A 17,393-nucleotide genomic window follows, 5' to 3' on the forward strand; every position below is an offset into this window, starting at 1 on the left:
ACTACCCTGTTCTGTCTTATAAGCCTTAAGAACTCATTAAGTGCTATTACCATTCATATTATTCCTTATACCAAACAAACAGAAATTCAGCCTTGGATAATCTCCTTCCCTATAATAACATAACATGATTATTGACTTACTTAATTTTAAATCTACCATCTCACTATTCACTTATATTTTTCCCTATCCATTCATTGTACTTGCTCCATCTTTTCTCATTTTATACCTTATTTTGGATCAACTGAATATTTTTTTGTGATTCAGTTTTACCTCTTTTATTGGCTTATTAGTATTAAGTCTAGCCTCTTATATTGCTGGCTGCATTTACAGCATACATCTTTAATTGACTTCCCCAATGGCTCAGTGGGTAAAAAATCTACCTGAAATGCAGGAGACATAAGAGATGCAGGTTTGATCCTTGGTTTAGGAAGATCCCCTGGAGGAGGAAATGGTGACAACCCTCTCCAGTATTCTTGCCTGAAATATCCTATGAACAAAGCAGGCTGGCAGGCTATAGTCCAAAGGGTCTCAAAGAATTGGACAGAACTGAATGACTAAGCACCACCTCTCTTTAACTTATCCTTCTACTCAAGTAATATTGGACCACTTAACCTTTAAGAATTTTATATTAGTCTACTTCCATTTCCCCCTTTCTTGCTTTTATGCTGTTGTTGCCACACATTTTATTCTAACATGTTCTGAACTCCATGATATATTAATATTTCAAGTAAACTATTATTTTTATTTTTAAATAAGAAAAACTGCTATATTTACCCATGTAGTTGCCATTTCTAATGCTTTTTAATCCTTGGGTTTTGTCCAGATTTCCTCTGATACCATTTTCCTTCTGGCTCAAGGACTTTTAAAAATCATTCTTATATACACACCTGCTGGTATTAAATATTTTTATTTTTATGTATGAAAAAAAGCCTTTATTTTGACTTTGATTTTGAAAGAATTTTTGCTGGATGTAGAATTCTAAGTTGGGAGGGGGGTTCAGGATGGGGAACACATGTATACCTATGGCGGATTCAAGTCAATATGGCAAAACCAATACAATGTTGTAAAGTAAAATAAATAAATAATTTTTTTAAAAAAGAATTCTAGATTGACAGAGTGCCCCCTTCCCCATACTTTAAAGATGTCTTTCCACTGTCATTCTAATTATTGCCAAAGGGAAATCTGTCATCATTATCTTCATTCCTCTGCAGGTAACACACATTTTTTTCTTTCTTTTTTTTTTTTTTAAGATTTTCTATTCATTAATAGTTTTGAGCAATGTAATTATGATGTGCCTAAGTGTAATTTTCTTTTGTATTTCTAATCCTTAGGGTTTGTTGCACTTCTTGGATCTGTGAGTTTATTGTTTTCATCAAAATTAGAAAGTTTTCAGCAAATATTCCTTTAAATATTGGACTTTTTTCTTTTGGGGGCATCCAATTGCATGTGCATTTTAGGTTGCCTGAAATTGCCCCACTGCTCACTAATTCTCTTGTTCATTTTTTTTTCCAGCATTTTCCCCTTCTGTGTTTCATTATAAATGATCTTTGTTACTAAGTCTTTAAATTCACTCATCTTTTTTCCCCAACATCTGTGTGTCATTAATTCTATCCAGTGTATTTTTCCCTCAATGTAATATTTATTGTTAGAAATTTATTCCAAGTCTTATATCGTCCATATTTCCACTTAATATATTAAATCTTTTCTGTTGGCTTTTCCAAACATATGAAATGTTTGTGATGTATTGATTTTCCTTCTTATTACGGGTCATATTTTCTGGCTTCTTTGCCTGTTTGGTGTGCTAATGAGTATGAATTTTAAGTTATTTGATGCTGAATATTTTTGTGTTACTCTCAATATTTTTGTACTTGTTTTGGGGTGTACTTAATTTACATAGAAAGTTTAGTCCTTTTGAGTTTCGCTTTACAATTTGCTGTCCATGAAATTCTCCAGGCAAGAATACTGTAGTGGGTAGCCCATTCCCTTCTCCTAAGATTTGCTAGCAGGACAGAAATGAAAGTTGTTTCTATGGCTAATTCATCCTGAACCCTGAGGCAAAATCTTTTTGAGTACTCCACCCTATGATTTCTGGGGTTTTCCAGTTTGGCTGCTGAGAACAAGAGCTATTCCCAGCTCTACGGCAGCATCAGTTACTATTCCTGTTCCCTTATGACGGCTCATTTAATTTAGCACTCGTGATGCTGCCTTTTGGAGTAACAACCCCGTAATAGTTTGATCTACTAGCTCCTAATCCCAGCCCTGAGGACTTCATTTCAACTCTTGTTACCCAGTTTTATTTTATTTGAAGTAAGTTTCTTGTAGCTAGCACATAGATGGGTTGTATTTAATACATTCTGCTTACCTCTGTGTTTTAATCAGTATATTTACATCATTGATTTTTATAATTAAACTTATTTATTTTTAATTGAAGGATAATTGCTCTACAATATTGTGTTTGTTTCTGCCAAACATCATCATACATCATTTATTTTAAGTTATTAATTAATATGCTGGAGCTTAGGCCTGCTATCTTATTATGTGCTTGCTTTATTTGTCATTCCTGTTTATCTTCTCTCATCTTCCTTTGGTTGTTTAAACATCTTCTAGTATTTCATTTTAATTTATGTATAATGTCATAGAGTATATTGTTTCATATCTTTTTAAAATTTATTGCATACATATATATGTAAATATGAATTATCACTGCCTCCTAGTAGCCATGTTATTCTACTTCATACAAACTACAGAAACCTCATTTATACATGTTTCTTTACCTACTTTTTAAGTAAAATTTACTTGAGTATTTTCTCCATGTTTATAATACATCCTGTCAGATGATGTTCTAATTTTTGCTTCAACTATCAGACATTTTAAAATCTCATAGTAAGAAAACTGTTTACCTTTATTTTACTTATTGCGTTATTTTCCCTTCATTTCTAGAGTTCAGAGCCATCTTCTTTTAGCCATTCTTTAAAGATAAGTCTGCTGACACAAGTTCTATCTTCTTTTTCCCTTTCTTTCAGGTTATCTCTCCTGGAGTAGGAAATGGCAACCCACTCCAGTATTCTTGCCTGGAAAATCCAATGGACAAAGGAGCCACGTGGGCTACAGTCCATGCGGTCACAAATTCTATCTTCTTTTTCCCTTTATTTCAGGTTACCTTTATTGCCTTTAATTCATGAAGAATATTTTATTAGCTATAGGGTTCAAGGTTGAAAGTTCTCTTTCAGTCCATTTGGCCTCCTTGATTTTAGATGAGAAATCTGTTGTCATTTGAATTGGTTTTCCAGTGTACAGAAGGTGTCTTTTCTCTCTGACTGTTTTCAGTATTTTTTCTTTACCTAGATTTCAGCAGTTTAATTACAATGTGTACAAGCTTGGGATTTCTTTGGGTTTATTCTGTTTGGTGTTCACTTGGCTTACTGAACCTATAGGTTTATGCCTCATCCTAAATTTGGGAGATTTTTACCTTTTAGTATTTCAAGTGTTTTTCAGCCTCAATTTTGTTATACCCTCTGATGTTCCAATGACATGAAAGTTGGATTTGTATTATTGTTTCACAGATCCATGGAGCAGTGTTTATATTTTTTACAATTTCTTTTCTCTTTGCTGTTCAGGTGAGTGATTTCTATTGTCCTGTTGTATTAGTTTGTTTGGGCTGCCTAACAGCAGACAATGGGTGACTTAAAGAAAAGAAACGTACTGTTTCACATATCTGGTGGCTAGAATTCTGGAAATGAAAGTGTTGATAGGGTTTGTTCCATTTGAGGACTGTGAGTGTTTTCTAGTGCTTTTTTTTTTTTTTTTTTTTTTTGCATGTTAGAGTTGCTGGAGAACAAATGGTTGTAGATTTGCATGATGTTTTAATGAATGGGCTTCCCTCATAGCTCAGATGGTAAAGAATCTGCCTGCAGTGCAGGAGACCCAAGTTTGATCCCTGGGTCAGGAAGATCCCCTGGAGAAGGAAATGATAAAGGAGCCTGGCAGGCTATAGTCCGTGAGGTTGAGAGTTGGACACAACTGAGTGACTAACACTCTCACTCTTTAAGGGATAGTTGTTACTGTTGTAGAGTATAGTGTGTCTTTCCCTTCTTCATGCATGAAATACATTAATCATTTTATTAAAATGTAGAAATTTTTCTTGATTAGACAGTGCTGGTGACAAGGCTATTTCTTTAGTTCAGAGATGTTTAATTTCTTCTAAACCAAATGGAATTATCAACAAGTTCCTGTTCACACTAATCAATGTGAAAAAATTTTTTAAATAAGTCCTAAGGCACTAATTAGGTATAAAATCTCTCCCCTGACAACCCCCAACACAAATGGCTCTTGTTTTTAATTTAAACATCATGGAATTGCCTAATCTGCCACTGTTTGGAATCTGATCAGGGAGAATGGAATTTGTTCCAAAGGTTATTATGAAAATCACGAGTTTGTAAGATAATAGTTACATGGGTTTTATTTGAAAAAGCAACATGCCAATTTCAAGTGGTATACTTTAATTAGCAAAAACAAAATTTTGTATAAAACAATGAACAGACACGTGAGTTCTCTTTCTGTGCCTGCATTCTGGTGATCTGTGTGAAATGTGCATAATGTAAGGTATGTTCCATTGCTCACACCCTGAATTTGGAGATAAAGAACACACACATGAAATGATTAAGAATTCAGGACACTGATCAGCAGTAAAGGATAGTCCAGCTGTGACTACCCTGGCAGTCCAGTGGTTAAGAATCCACTTTCCAATGCAGGAACGTGAGTTCGATCTCTGTTTGCAGAACTAAGATACCACATGCCTCAGGGCGACTAAGCTCATATGCCACCACGAAGACCCCATGTGCCACAACTAAGACCTGGCCCAGCAAAAATCAATCAATCAATCTATATATATATATATATATATATATATTTTTAAGTCCAGAGAAGAAATTGCCAAGCCGGTTGCCTGGAGTGGTTGAGAAAGATTTTTTCTATTACATTTTTATCATTATTGTTTTATATTGGCTGCACTGTGTCTTCTCTGCAGCCCCTGGACTGTCTAGTTGCTGCCCACAGGCTTAGCTGCCCTGTATCATGTGGGATCCTAGTTCCCAGACCAGGCATCAAACTCCTGTCCCTTGCATTAGAAGGTGGACTCCAAACCACTAGACCACCATGGAAGTCCCAAGAAAGACTTTTAAGAGTAAAAGAAATATGAGCTGGAATTTGCTAGAAAATGGAATTTGGAATAGTATGAGGAAGAGAAGAACGCCCAAAGGGAGAGATGACAGGCCAGACCCAGAAGCAAGAAGGAACTTGGTCAGTGTTTACTAAATGGAGAAGACCAACATGCTAGGGAGGGATGGGGGTTTAGGAAAGAAAGGTAGAGCTAGATGACCAGGATAGCACAGGTGGGAAACCTCCTGATGTCCTAAAAGAGACTAATAATCATGCTTGTCAATGGGTATGTGAGTTCTTTCAGGACAAGAATTGACTTTTGGATTCAGTATTCCCACATCTGGCCCTCAAAACTTGTGCTGAATGAAGGGATAAATTTAAAGAACAATGGAAAATTTAAGTTTAGGCATTTCCTCATGATCATCATTGTCCTCTACCACCTCCTCCTTTATCTTTTCTACATGTTCTATTTCTAACTACACGAAGCCAACCTTCCCCACGCTTACATTGTACTGTGTGTGCAAAGTTACTATTAAGTGAGCCAAGCTCATTCATGTGAGGATTTTGAGTCAAAAGTTTTCTTGTACAATTCTAAAATGAGTTAATATTTTTCTTCCCTATGACTCATTTCCATGGTAATTTTCATTTTGTCTCACTGTTTTATGGAAAATCTTTTCTCTGAAAACCCTGTTCTGAAATAGATTTTTTTTTTAAATTATAAGGTTATTACTTAGAGTTTTAGGTTCACAGAAAAGCTGAGTGGAAAGTACAAAGTGTTCACATATCCCCTCCCACACACACTCAAAACTTCCCCCACCATCAGTATCCCATATCTGAGTGGGATATATCTGTCACAACTGATGAATATACATTGACATATCATAAACACCCAGAGTCTACTTTGGGTTCAGTCTTGGTGTTGTATGTTCTCTGTGTTATGAGAAATGAATAATGACATGTAATCTTTATTTTGAAATCATATCAAACAATTTCACTGCCCTAAAACCCCCCTGTGCACCACCAATTCATTCTTCTCTCCCCTCAAGCACCTGGCAACCATTGATCTTTTTACTGCCTCTGTAATTTTGCCTTTTCCAGAATGTCATATAGTTGGAAGCATACAGGATGTAGCCATTTCACTTAGTAATATGCATTTAAGCTTCTTTCATGTCTTTCTGTGGCTTTCTAGCTCATATCTTCTTAACACTAAATAATATTTTGTTATCAGGCTATGCTAAAGTGTATTTATCCATTCACCTTTGAAAAACATTTATTTCCAAGTTTTGATCATTATGAATAAAGCTACTAAAACATAGGTGTAAAGACTTTTGTGTGGACAAGTTTTCAACTCCTCTGGGTAAATAGAGTGTGATTGCTAGATTGCATAGTAAGAGCATGTTCAGTTTTATGAGAAAATGCCAAACTATCTTCCAAAGTAGATGTGCCATATTGCATTCCCACCACCAATAAATGAGAATCCTTTTCATAAAAATATTCTAGTATTAAAAAAAACTGAGGAAGGACAGGGAACCCCTTCTTAAAAAAAAAGTAACTTATAAAAGCTAAAAGTTACTTGAAGTTAAAGACAAGGCATAATTTATCTTCCTGATCTTACAGCCTGCCAAGCACTTGGTGGTTGATTCATGAAGTTTACCTATTTGAATTCTTTTATTTCCTTTGTAGTATTTTTTTTTCCTTAGGCAATATTGCCATATCAGTTGATTGGCTCAGTGGTCAGTGCTGCTAAGTCATAAATGCCTGTTTGTTTTTCCTTGAGCTATGTTACCTCCTTGCTGATTCTACCTATCTGAAATAAGTAGTTGATTCAGTCAGTGTAGTCAACTCCCATTCAAATTAATTAATTGGAATTTGCATCAATAAAACATGTGTTAGGCAGCAATATCCAGAACCAGCCTTTGACAGGAACCTGAGATGAAAGGAATAATGATATTTCTCTTAGTTCAGTGTAGAACTAGCATAATGCTGTGGAAGATGAAAGCCATTATCACACCATTATTGATATCAATCATTGTTTTGGAAGTAAATCTAATATTCACTTTTAATTCAAAATAATTGCTTTTGGCAAGTATATTTTCTACCTAACCACTTAGGCTCAGCTTGTTTCATCTTCTGCCGCCATAGGAGCAAATAGATTAATACAGTTGTCTGGGCATGGTGGAAATAATTTCTTTGATGTATTGTTTTTCACTTGAGAATGGAAAATTTGTCAAATTAAAGGATGAGAATTCTCCCACCAACTTTAAATATTATAATTTTGACACTACACAATCCATCTATCATTATTTTTAGAGATATTTGGAAATTTTAACCTTGATTCATGGACAAGCAGCCAGAGCTGTGCATAAAGCACTTATATTTTATTTTCTTTCCCATGAATCTCATGGTAATCAGATGACTTCTCTAGATAAGATTCATTTTAAGCACTACATATAAGTACAAAAAAAGTAGGAGTTTCTCAGCAAAATCTCAGGGAATCTCCAACATACTGGTAAAGCTTTTCCAATTAACTTAATAGGGTAAATGAATACTTCTCTAAAGTTCAAGTAAAAATTCAAGCCAAAGGACTTGAAAGAACTACTTCTACACATGCGTATGGATTGAGGAGAGTGCCACAATCTGGTCCCTGCTTTGTGAATCTTGTAATTAAGTTGAGTAGCCCAGGGTTGAAAGCAAGATCAATCACCCAAGGGCATGAAAACCCTCATGAACTCTTGACCTGTCTTCAAAGAAATTAACTTGGAGGTAGTGGGGAAGAGCAATGTTAGGGCTATTTTTAGATTATTTAAAAAATCAAATGGACCTACTTATAAAACATCTGCAAGACCAGAAACTATATGTGGAGTGATTAAAAGTACAGAATCAGAGGTTACTCTACCTGAATCTGCAACCCAGATTCACCCTTTGTTACCTGTGAGAATTTGGACAACTTACATAGCCTCTCCAAATCTCAGTTGCCTCTTAAAAAGCGGGATGTTTCCTAGAGTGAGGAGGATTAAGTGAAAGTGAAATGAAATGCACAGAATGTGCTTAGCATGGTGTCTGACTTACAGCAAGTATTCAACCAAGTTAGTGATGACTAGTACTATTTAAACACTGTCACATTTATGTGTTGTTCACTATAATTCCATCAGCTTTGTGTGATAACACTGATAATCCTTTTCTGATCAGCTGTGACTAGCAATTAAAGATGACTTCAATTAAAATGGGAAAATTAACTCATGTCTTAATAAGTGCTGTGTAGTTGATGAGATATGCCAAAATTCAATATTCAAAAATAAAAATGACAGAGGCAAAAAGAAAAAAAGGTGGGGGAGATTCTTGGTGATGAGAAGGTTGAAGATGTCCAAGGCAGAACCTGAGTGCAGGAGGGGTGTGAAAAAAGGACAAGGAGCAAGACAATCATGGTCATGGCCTCACTGCTTGCCATAATCCTTCTCATTCTCTGCCTTCTAGCCACACTGGCCTTGTTTCAGTTCTTCACATCCTCATTCCCCAGTTAGGGCCTTTGCACTTTCTTCCCTCCCCTCCCTGGAACAGTCTCCCTATCACTCTTCATCTAACTAATATTCTATCCTCAGGTATCAATTAAAACATCACTTTCTTCTAGAAACCTTCCTGATGCCCTAAACTAGGTCAGGTCTCATTGCTAAGTTCTGCCAGTTCTGGGCACTGGCTCTGTCATCCCGTGACATTGTGTCCACTTGCTCAGTTGTTAATATCTGCCTTCTCTGCTCTATAAGCTCCCTGAGAATGGAGACGGCGCTGGTGCCTCTGGCAGAGGGCCCAACACATAAGGTGTGCTGTGCTTAGTCGCTTAGTCATGTCTGACTCTTGCAACCCCATGGACTGCAGCCTGCCAGGCTCCTCTGTCCATGGGGACTCTCCAGGCAAGGATACTGGAAGAGTTGCCTTGCCCTCCTCCAAGGGATCTTCCCAACCCAGAGACTGAACCCGGGTCTCCCACATTGCAGGCGGATTCTTTACCACCTGAGTGGTGCTCAACAATTACAGGTTGGCTTATTGGTGAGGACAGAGGAACTCCAGATCTTTCCTCATTCTTCTCTATCCCCCTCTTCCCATCTCCTGTGGTGACAACAGTGCTCAGAACAATCCTTCTGTCTTGTAGGATGGAGAACAAAGGTCAGTGCCCACACAGCAGAGAATGGATGAGATTTTCCCTTTTCATGTTCTCTATGCTGTTCTTGCCTACTCAATTCAGAAGCCTATCAGTGGCTTCCAGATTTCCCATTTGTGGTTCTGAGGCTTTCTCCATTGGGTTCCAGCAGCCCTGGAGGCTGTGGTAAGAGAAGCTCTTGAGAGCTCTATGGTTAAGGCAGGAAACCAGGGACTTGGGAAATCAATCTCTAAGGACGTTCATGCAACAATAATTTAATAATAGTAAAAATAACTGACATCTATTGAGTGCTTGAGTCATATCACTTTATTTTCACTATGAGCTAATGAAGTAGTTACTATTAATACGCTCTCATACAGTTGAGAAAATCGAGGCAGAGTGCAGTGAAGCAACTCTGCCAACGTCATGTATATAGAAAGCTGTGAAGCCGTGGTTTGAACATGAACTCTTAACCAGGCTGATGTTTTGCATCTCATGGGTCTTTGTATAGGCAACCTTGTACCAGACATGAGATGAGATGCTGAGGATTCCAAAACAACCAAGTCTCAAACTCTGGTCTTTCAGAGCCTCTCCTTAGCTCAGCTGGTAAAGAATCTGCCTGCAATGCAGGAGACCTGGGTTCGATCCCTGGGTTGGGAAGATCCCCTCAAGAAGGGAACAGCTACCCACTCCAGTATTATGGCCTGGAGAATTACATGGACTGTATAGACCATGGGGTTGCAAAGAGTCAGACACCACTGAGCAACTTTCACAATTGGGTGGGCAGTTCAGGCAAAAATCTTATCAGGCCCTAAACTGAAGACTGGGATGGGATTTATTGCCTGATAAGATGTACAACAGGCCAGCAGGAGGGTGTATGTCCTGCTATGGGAGAATGTCACCTGGCAGACATTTTAATCCAGTTTGCACCTGTACAGGCATCCAGGTAAGGGCTTGTGGTACTTGGGCAATTTTGTGTTCTTGAGACACCAGGAGGAAAATTAATCCTCAGAACTCCAGGAGTCTGTTTTCCTTTGGCCAGTGGCCAGCTTCTTCTTGGATAAGAGTATATTTCTTGACTTAAAAGGGGGGAAAAAAAATGAACTTCAGCTTTGGAAGCATATGGTGCAATTTTATGTTATTAGACCATTATTAATGTTCACAGGAACAGATCCAAAATGTTTCTCTAGGCCTTTGATTCAAAGAAAAACTATTGTAGTAACCTGTTTTGCATTTTCTACTTAAAATTGAATAATTTGTGCAACTTACAGTTTAACACTTTCAAACACTCAAGAAAAGGAGATATTATTACCCACATTTTGCTAAATACATTAATGCTGTCCTTCTCTGTTCCTTTCGTGAGATTCCAGAAATGTTTTCTACATAACCCTATGGCATATCATGTGATAACAGCAGAATGACTGTGATTCCTTTGCCTCCTCTCAGGGTTCACTAAATACATATGGGTTTATGGATGTCCATGATAACCATAGATTTCATAATTTAGAAATTAAAGTTTTTAGTTAGATATTGATTGACCAATATAGAATAATGAATAGAGCATGAAAAGATACAGGTTTGAGCTCTTGACTGTCACTTACTAGCTACTGAACAAGTATTTATGGAGTATCTGCTATGTACCAAACACTACGCTAAGCTCTACCAACACAAAAGGATAAGGACATGGTCCCTGTCTTTTATGGAACTTGCATTCCGTACTATGGGAAAAAGCTTAATATTTTAGAGGACTAAAAAAATTAAACTGGTTGGAATGGAGTGAAAAGGTTGGGAAATAACACAAGATGACGTTGTAGTAGAAATCCGGAGTGAAATGTGCTTTGGGCATTTGTGTTGTTATTTTTTAATTAAAATAGAGTTGAAAAAATATTATATTAGTTTCAGGTATATATCATAATGATTTGATATTAACATGTTATGAGATGATCCACCAAGATAATTCTTGTTACAGTGTATCACCATTTAAAATGATTACACTATTGATTCTGTCCTAGGGGACAGAATATACAGATTAGGATCTGTATATTATATCCCCATGACTTATTTATTTGATATTGTTAACTGGAAATTTGTGACTGTTAATCCCCTTCATCTATTTTGCCCACCTCAATTCCCCTCTTCTCTTGCAACGACAGTGCCCTCTGAATTTATGAATAGGTTTTGTTTTGTATTTTAATTTCCACATATGAGATCATGCAGTGTTTGTCTCTTTGTCTGACTTATTTCACTTGGTATGACCTCTGGGTTTATCCATGTGGTCACAAATGACAAGATTTCATTCTTTTATATTGGCTCAGTAATATCCCATCATGTGTGTGTATGTATCATATCTTCTCTATTCACTTGACTATTGGAATCTTTGGTTGCTTTCATATCTTGGCTATTGTAAATAAGGCTGTAATGAACATAGGAGTGCATATATCTTTTTCAAATTAGTGCTTTTGATTTTTCTGTGTTATTGCCCAGAAGTACCATTGCTAGATTACATAGCATTTATATTTTCTAATTTTTGAGGAATCTCTATGCTGTTTCCATACTGGCTGCACCAGTTTACATTTCCAATACATCACATAAGATTTCCTTTTTCTCCACATCACTAATGCTTGTTATTTGTTGTTATTTTGATAATAGCCTTGCTGACAGGTATAAGATAGTGTCTCATTCTGGTTTTGATTTGTATTTCCCTTATGACTAGTGATGTTGAACATTTTTTCATGTACTTGTTGGCCATCTGTATGTCATTTGGAAAATGTCTATTGAGATCCTCTGCCTATTTGTTTTTGCTTTTGTTGTACTTGCCTGGGGAGACAGATCCCCAAAATATCTCTAAGACCAACTTTAAAGAGCTAATGTGCTATACTTTCTTCCGGGATTTTTATGGTTTCAGGTTTTATTTCAAGTCTTCAATCTATTTTTGAGTTTATTTTTGTATGTGATATAAGATCATGTTTCAGATTCACTCTTTTGCATGTAGTTATCTAGTTTTCCCAACACTATTTATTAAAGAGACTGTCTTCTGCCCGTTATACATTCTTGTTTCCTTTGCTATGGATTAATTGACCATATAGTCCTGAGTTTGTTTCTGGGCTCTCTGTTCTTTTCCTTTAATCTGTGTGTCTGTTTTTGTGTTGGTGCCACACTGTTTTCCCTCCATAACTTTGTAATATAATTTGAAGTCAGGCAGTATGATATCTCCAGTTTTGTTTTCCTTTCTCAAGATGGCATTGGCTACTTAAGGACTTCTGTGGTTCCATACAAATTTTCAAATTGTTGTTTCAAGGTCTGTGAAAACTGCTATTGGTATGTAATTGGGATTACATTGAATCTGCATATTGCTTTAGAGAGTACAGACATTTTAACAATATTAATTCTTCCAATATGTGAGCATGGTATGTCTTTCCATTTGTTTCTGTCAACTTTAATTTTTTCATCAATGTCTTATAGTTTTCAGAGTACAGATCTATTACTTTCTTGATTAAATTTATTCCTAGATATTTTATTATTTTTGATGCAGCAGTAAATGGGATTTTCTTTACTTTCTCTTTCAGATAATTTATTATTAGTAAACAGAAATGAACAGATTTCTGTATATTAATTTTGCACCCTGCAATTTTATTGAGTCATTTATTAGTTCAAAGTCTTTTGGTGGCATTTTTAGGGTTTCCTATATACAATATCATGCCACTTGCAAATAGTGACAGTTTTAATTCTTCCTTTTCAATTTGGATGCCTTTTACTTCCTGCCTGATTGCTGTGGCTAGGACTTTTAATAGTGTGATAAATAAAGGTGGCAAGAGTGGCTTCCTTATCTTATTCTTAACCTTAGAGGTAACATTTAAAGTTCTCATCATTGAGTATGATGTTGATTATGGATTTGTTATTAATAGCTTTTATTATGTTGAGATATATTTCCTCTATACTCACTTTGTTGCCATTTTTTATCATAAATGTATGTTGAATTTTGTCAAATGCTTTTTCTGCATCTATTGAGATGATCATATGATTTTTGTCCTTCATTTCATTATGTTATCAGGGGTCTCCAGCTTTGAGAATCTAATGCCTGATGATCTGAAGTGGAACTGATATAATAGTAATAGAAATAAAGTACACAATGCATGCAATATGCTTGAATCATTCTCAAACCAACCCTCCAACCCTGGAAAACTGTCTTCCATGAAACTGGTCATTGGTGCCTAAAAGGTTGGGGACCACCGTGGTACATCACAGTGACTGATTTGTGTATGTTGAACCATTCTTATGTCCCTGGAATAAATCCCACTTGATCATTTTGTATGATCCTTTTAATGTACTGTTGAATTTGGTATGATAATATTTTGTTGAGGGTTTTTGCATCTATATTCATCAGGGATATTGACCTGCAACTTTGTTTTTAGTGTCTTTACCTCATTTTTGTATCAGTGTTGTGTGGGCCTTGTAGAATGAGATTAAAAGCTTTCTTCTAGTTTTTTAAAATAGTTTGAGAAAGATAGGTATGAAGTCTCCTTTAAATGTTTGGTAAAATTCACCTGGGAAGCTATGGGGTCATGTACTTCTGTTTGCTGGGAGTTTTTTGATGATTGATTCAATATCATTACTAGCAACTGATTTATTCAAATTTTCTATTTTTTTAATCTGATTCAGTCTGGAAGCTGGTATGTTTCCATGAATTCTGTTTCTTCTAAGTTATACAATTCTTTGACGTATAATTATTTGTAATAGTATCATAAGATCTTTTGTATTTCTGTAGTATTGCATGTAATTTCTCCTCATATCTATGATTTTATTTGGGCCCTTTCTCTCTTTTTATTGATGAGTTTGTGTCAGTTTTGCTTGCTTTTTCAAAGAACCAGTTCTTAGTTTTGCTGATCTTTTCTGTTAATTTATTAGTCTCAATTTCATTTATCTCTACTATTGTCTTTATTATTTGTTTCCTACTGCTAACTTGGATTTATTTGTTCTTTTTCTAGCTCCTTTAGGTGTAATATTAGATTGTTTATTTAATTTTTTTTCTTGATATAGGCCCATATTGCTATAAACTTTCTTCTTATAACAGCTTTTGCTGTGTCTCATCTGTTTTGGAATGTGGTATTTCCATTTTCATTTGTCTCGGGGTATTTTTTATTTCTTCTCTGATTTCTTTGATGCATTGGTTCTTTAGTAGCATGCCATTTAGTCTTCATGTGTTTGTGCTTTTCAGTTTTTTTCTGTGATTTCTAGTTTCACAACAACGTGGCTGAAAAAAGATACTTGATATGATTTCAGTCTTTTTACATTTATTGAGACTTGTTTTGTGACCTATCCTGAAGAATGTCCCATATGCACTTGAAAAGAATGTATGTTCTATTTGGTGATTAAATGCTCTGTATATATCTAAGTCACTCTCACCTAATGTATCACTTAAGTCCAGTGTTTTCTTATTTATTTTCTGTCTAGATAATTATCCATTGCTGCAAGTATAACTAGCCCCAGATGCAACAGTTTGGGGTGTGCTGGTGGGTAAGGTTGGTTCCTTGGGGTAGGAACCACTTGGGGTGGGGTGTGGACAGCAGTTCAGGCCAAGGTCACCCACCTAGTGTAGCAGGACAGGAGACCACTTTGGAGGGGCACCACCACGGGTGGGCAAGTTGGGTTGGGCAGGTCTACAGATAAATGCCTGCCAGGAGGAGCAGCGCTAGCAAGTAGATGGTGAATATCAGAAATGGTGCTCACCAGTGCCAGGCCAGTTGGATAGAGGGAGAGTAAAAATAATGGTACCTGCCAGTGCTTGAGTCTCCAGAGATAGTTCCAATCCCTGCCCCTTCAGTATTCATCCTAAATCTAATCAATGCATCTCTTTGTATGACCAGACACTTTCCAAATTGCTGCCTCTGCCCTGGTACTCCGAGTGAGTCAGTTTGTGTGTAAGCCCTTTAAGAGCAGAGTCCTAGTTTCCCACAGTCCTCTGGCTCTCCTGCATGTAAGCCCCACTGGGATCCAAAGCCAGATGTTATAGGGATTTTTCTTTCTAGTGCAGGTCCGCAGGGCTGAGGTGTCCCCTGTGGGGCTCGAACCATTCACTCCTTAGGAAGGACCTCAACACTTGTGATATCTCTTCTTGCTTAGGGGTCACTATACCAAAGAGTGTGGATCCTGACTGCACCTCTGCACCGCCTACCTGCTATGATGCATTTTCTTCCCCTATATATCCTTAGTTGTGGAAGAGCTATTCTGCTAGTATCGTTGTTCTCAGATAGAGTTGTTCAACGTGTAGTTGTAATTTTGGTGTGTCTGTGGGAGGAGATAAGACCAGGATCTTCCTATCCCCGTCATCTTGATCCTTCTCCAAGATTCTATCGAGAGGTGCTTCAACTATGATAAAAACTTTGGCCTCTGTTCTATGTGCAGTTAGGAAGAAGCTGTCAGTAATATGGATTGTTCCCATTCAGATTCTGCTGGTTTCAAGTAATAGTAATTCATAGGAACTAGATCAAGGAAAGATGAGGCAAAAGAGGTGTCTTTTGCAACTCTGTTAATGATCTTGAATACAACTGGTTAAAGTGATCTTGAATAATTTAATTTCCAAACTCTAGTTATAACTAATTATTTAGATAAACATGTTCCTTTCAAAATCCTGTAACACCATTTGGGACAATACAATAAGAGGAGGAATATCTAAAATCTGATTTAGTAACTAGAATATGCCTTTTCAAAAATGAGGACGAGAAGTCCATGTTAAAAGAATACAGGAACTTTTTCTTTTGTTGGTGAAAGATATCACTCCCAACAAGTGAATGGCAGTAGCCATTATTCTTTTTCGGCAAGTGGTTCTAGGGATTGAACTATCTGTTCAGTGATTCATCACACTCTTTATAAGAACATTTCAGAGATTTGTTTTTTAATGCTCTCATCAAGGCAGAGAAATTGGGAACACAGTTTGTGTAACACAGAACCACTTGGATGTTAAGGGTTCTTGGAAAACTGAGGTAAGTGTAATCCCTGAGGTAATCAACATAGGTATTGCTTACTTTGATTGTTTGCTTGTTTGTTTGAGTCACCCCTTAAGATTCCAGCATAGTCTAATGGAAGAAATATTGTATAGTAATATATATTACATTGTATATATTGCATATATACAATATATGTATATGTAAATAAATATTGTATAGTAAAACTAGGTTCAAATTTCCACAGCCTCTTATCTATGGGACCTTGATGTGATGACTATTAATCTCTTCACTGTAACTCCTGGGAAGTTAAACATAACTTTCCTATTGTCATGACATTTTGACTGAGGTCCAATAGCTGGGACACAAAAAATTTGAAATGCTTATGCATATTAAAAAATAAAGCCCAGACTATATATTTAGAATTTGCTAAGGAATGATTTTTAAAAATTAGTAGTTCATCTGCATTTTCCAAGTCTCCTGTAAATGTGTTATCATACTTTCATAATTAAAAAAAATTAAATTAAAAAAATTAGTAGCTCATCATCTGCTTTAAATGTATATAACAGAATATGCAGGATAAATAGAATTTCTTTGAAAAAAGGGGAGCGGAAGAGTAGTTTTCTCCCCACCTCAAGCCCACCGCTTGTAGAAAAAAATATGTTTCCAAGAGAGAGATTAACCCCTCACCCCACCTAGACATTGTGGAGGCGGGGCCCCAACGTCACTAGGAAACAACGTCACTAGGAAACGGGTGTTTGATGTGGGCAGAGTCTTCGTCCAATATGCCTGTCTCCTTCAGGTGCTCTTGGTGACGCTTCCCTGACTGTCGGACGTTGCAGTGCTCTTTCAGTGATCCCCATTTCCCTCCCCTGCTTCATTTTTCTCCATAGCACCCATCATTGTCTCATATATTCCAAAATTTATTAGTTCTTTAGTTAACTGTCTGTCTCACTATTCAAGAATGCAAATTCCCTGCAGACAGGGGCCCTTATTTCTTTCACTGCTCTGATCTGAGTACTTTGAATAGTGCCTGGAAGAAGGAGGGTCTCCATACATTCTTGAAGTGAATTAAATTGTGAGGACCTCTGAGAATCCCTCTGATTTTGGATGATGAAAGGAGCCTCTCTCAAGGGGACAAGCCAGCGTGAGAGGCTCTG

At 36.7% G+C, this 17,393-nt stretch overlaps 1 long non-coding RNA gene across 1 annotated transcript in view; it reads left to right on the top strand.

Annotated features, from left to right (window-relative positions):
* The first annotated feature begins 2,155 nt into the window (after positions 1–2,155).
* Positions 2,156–17,393, top strand: part of LOC122446670 — a 128,908-nt gene continuing 113,670 nt past the window's right edge. Inside the window, exon 1 of the long non-coding RNA XR_006270969.1 lies at positions 2,156–2,307. This is a non-coding gene — a long non-coding RNA (uncharacterized LOC122446670). The remainder of the gene's footprint in view (positions 2,308–17,393) is intronic.

The sequence above is a fragment of the Cervus canadensis genome, chromosome 8 (assembly GCF_019320065.1).
Source record: "Cervus canadensis isolate Bull #8, Minnesota chromosome 8, ASM1932006v1, whole genome shotgun sequence".
In the NCBI taxonomy this organism is placed as follows: Eukaryota; Metazoa; Chordata; class Mammalia; order Artiodactyla; family Cervidae; genus Cervus; species Cervus canadensis.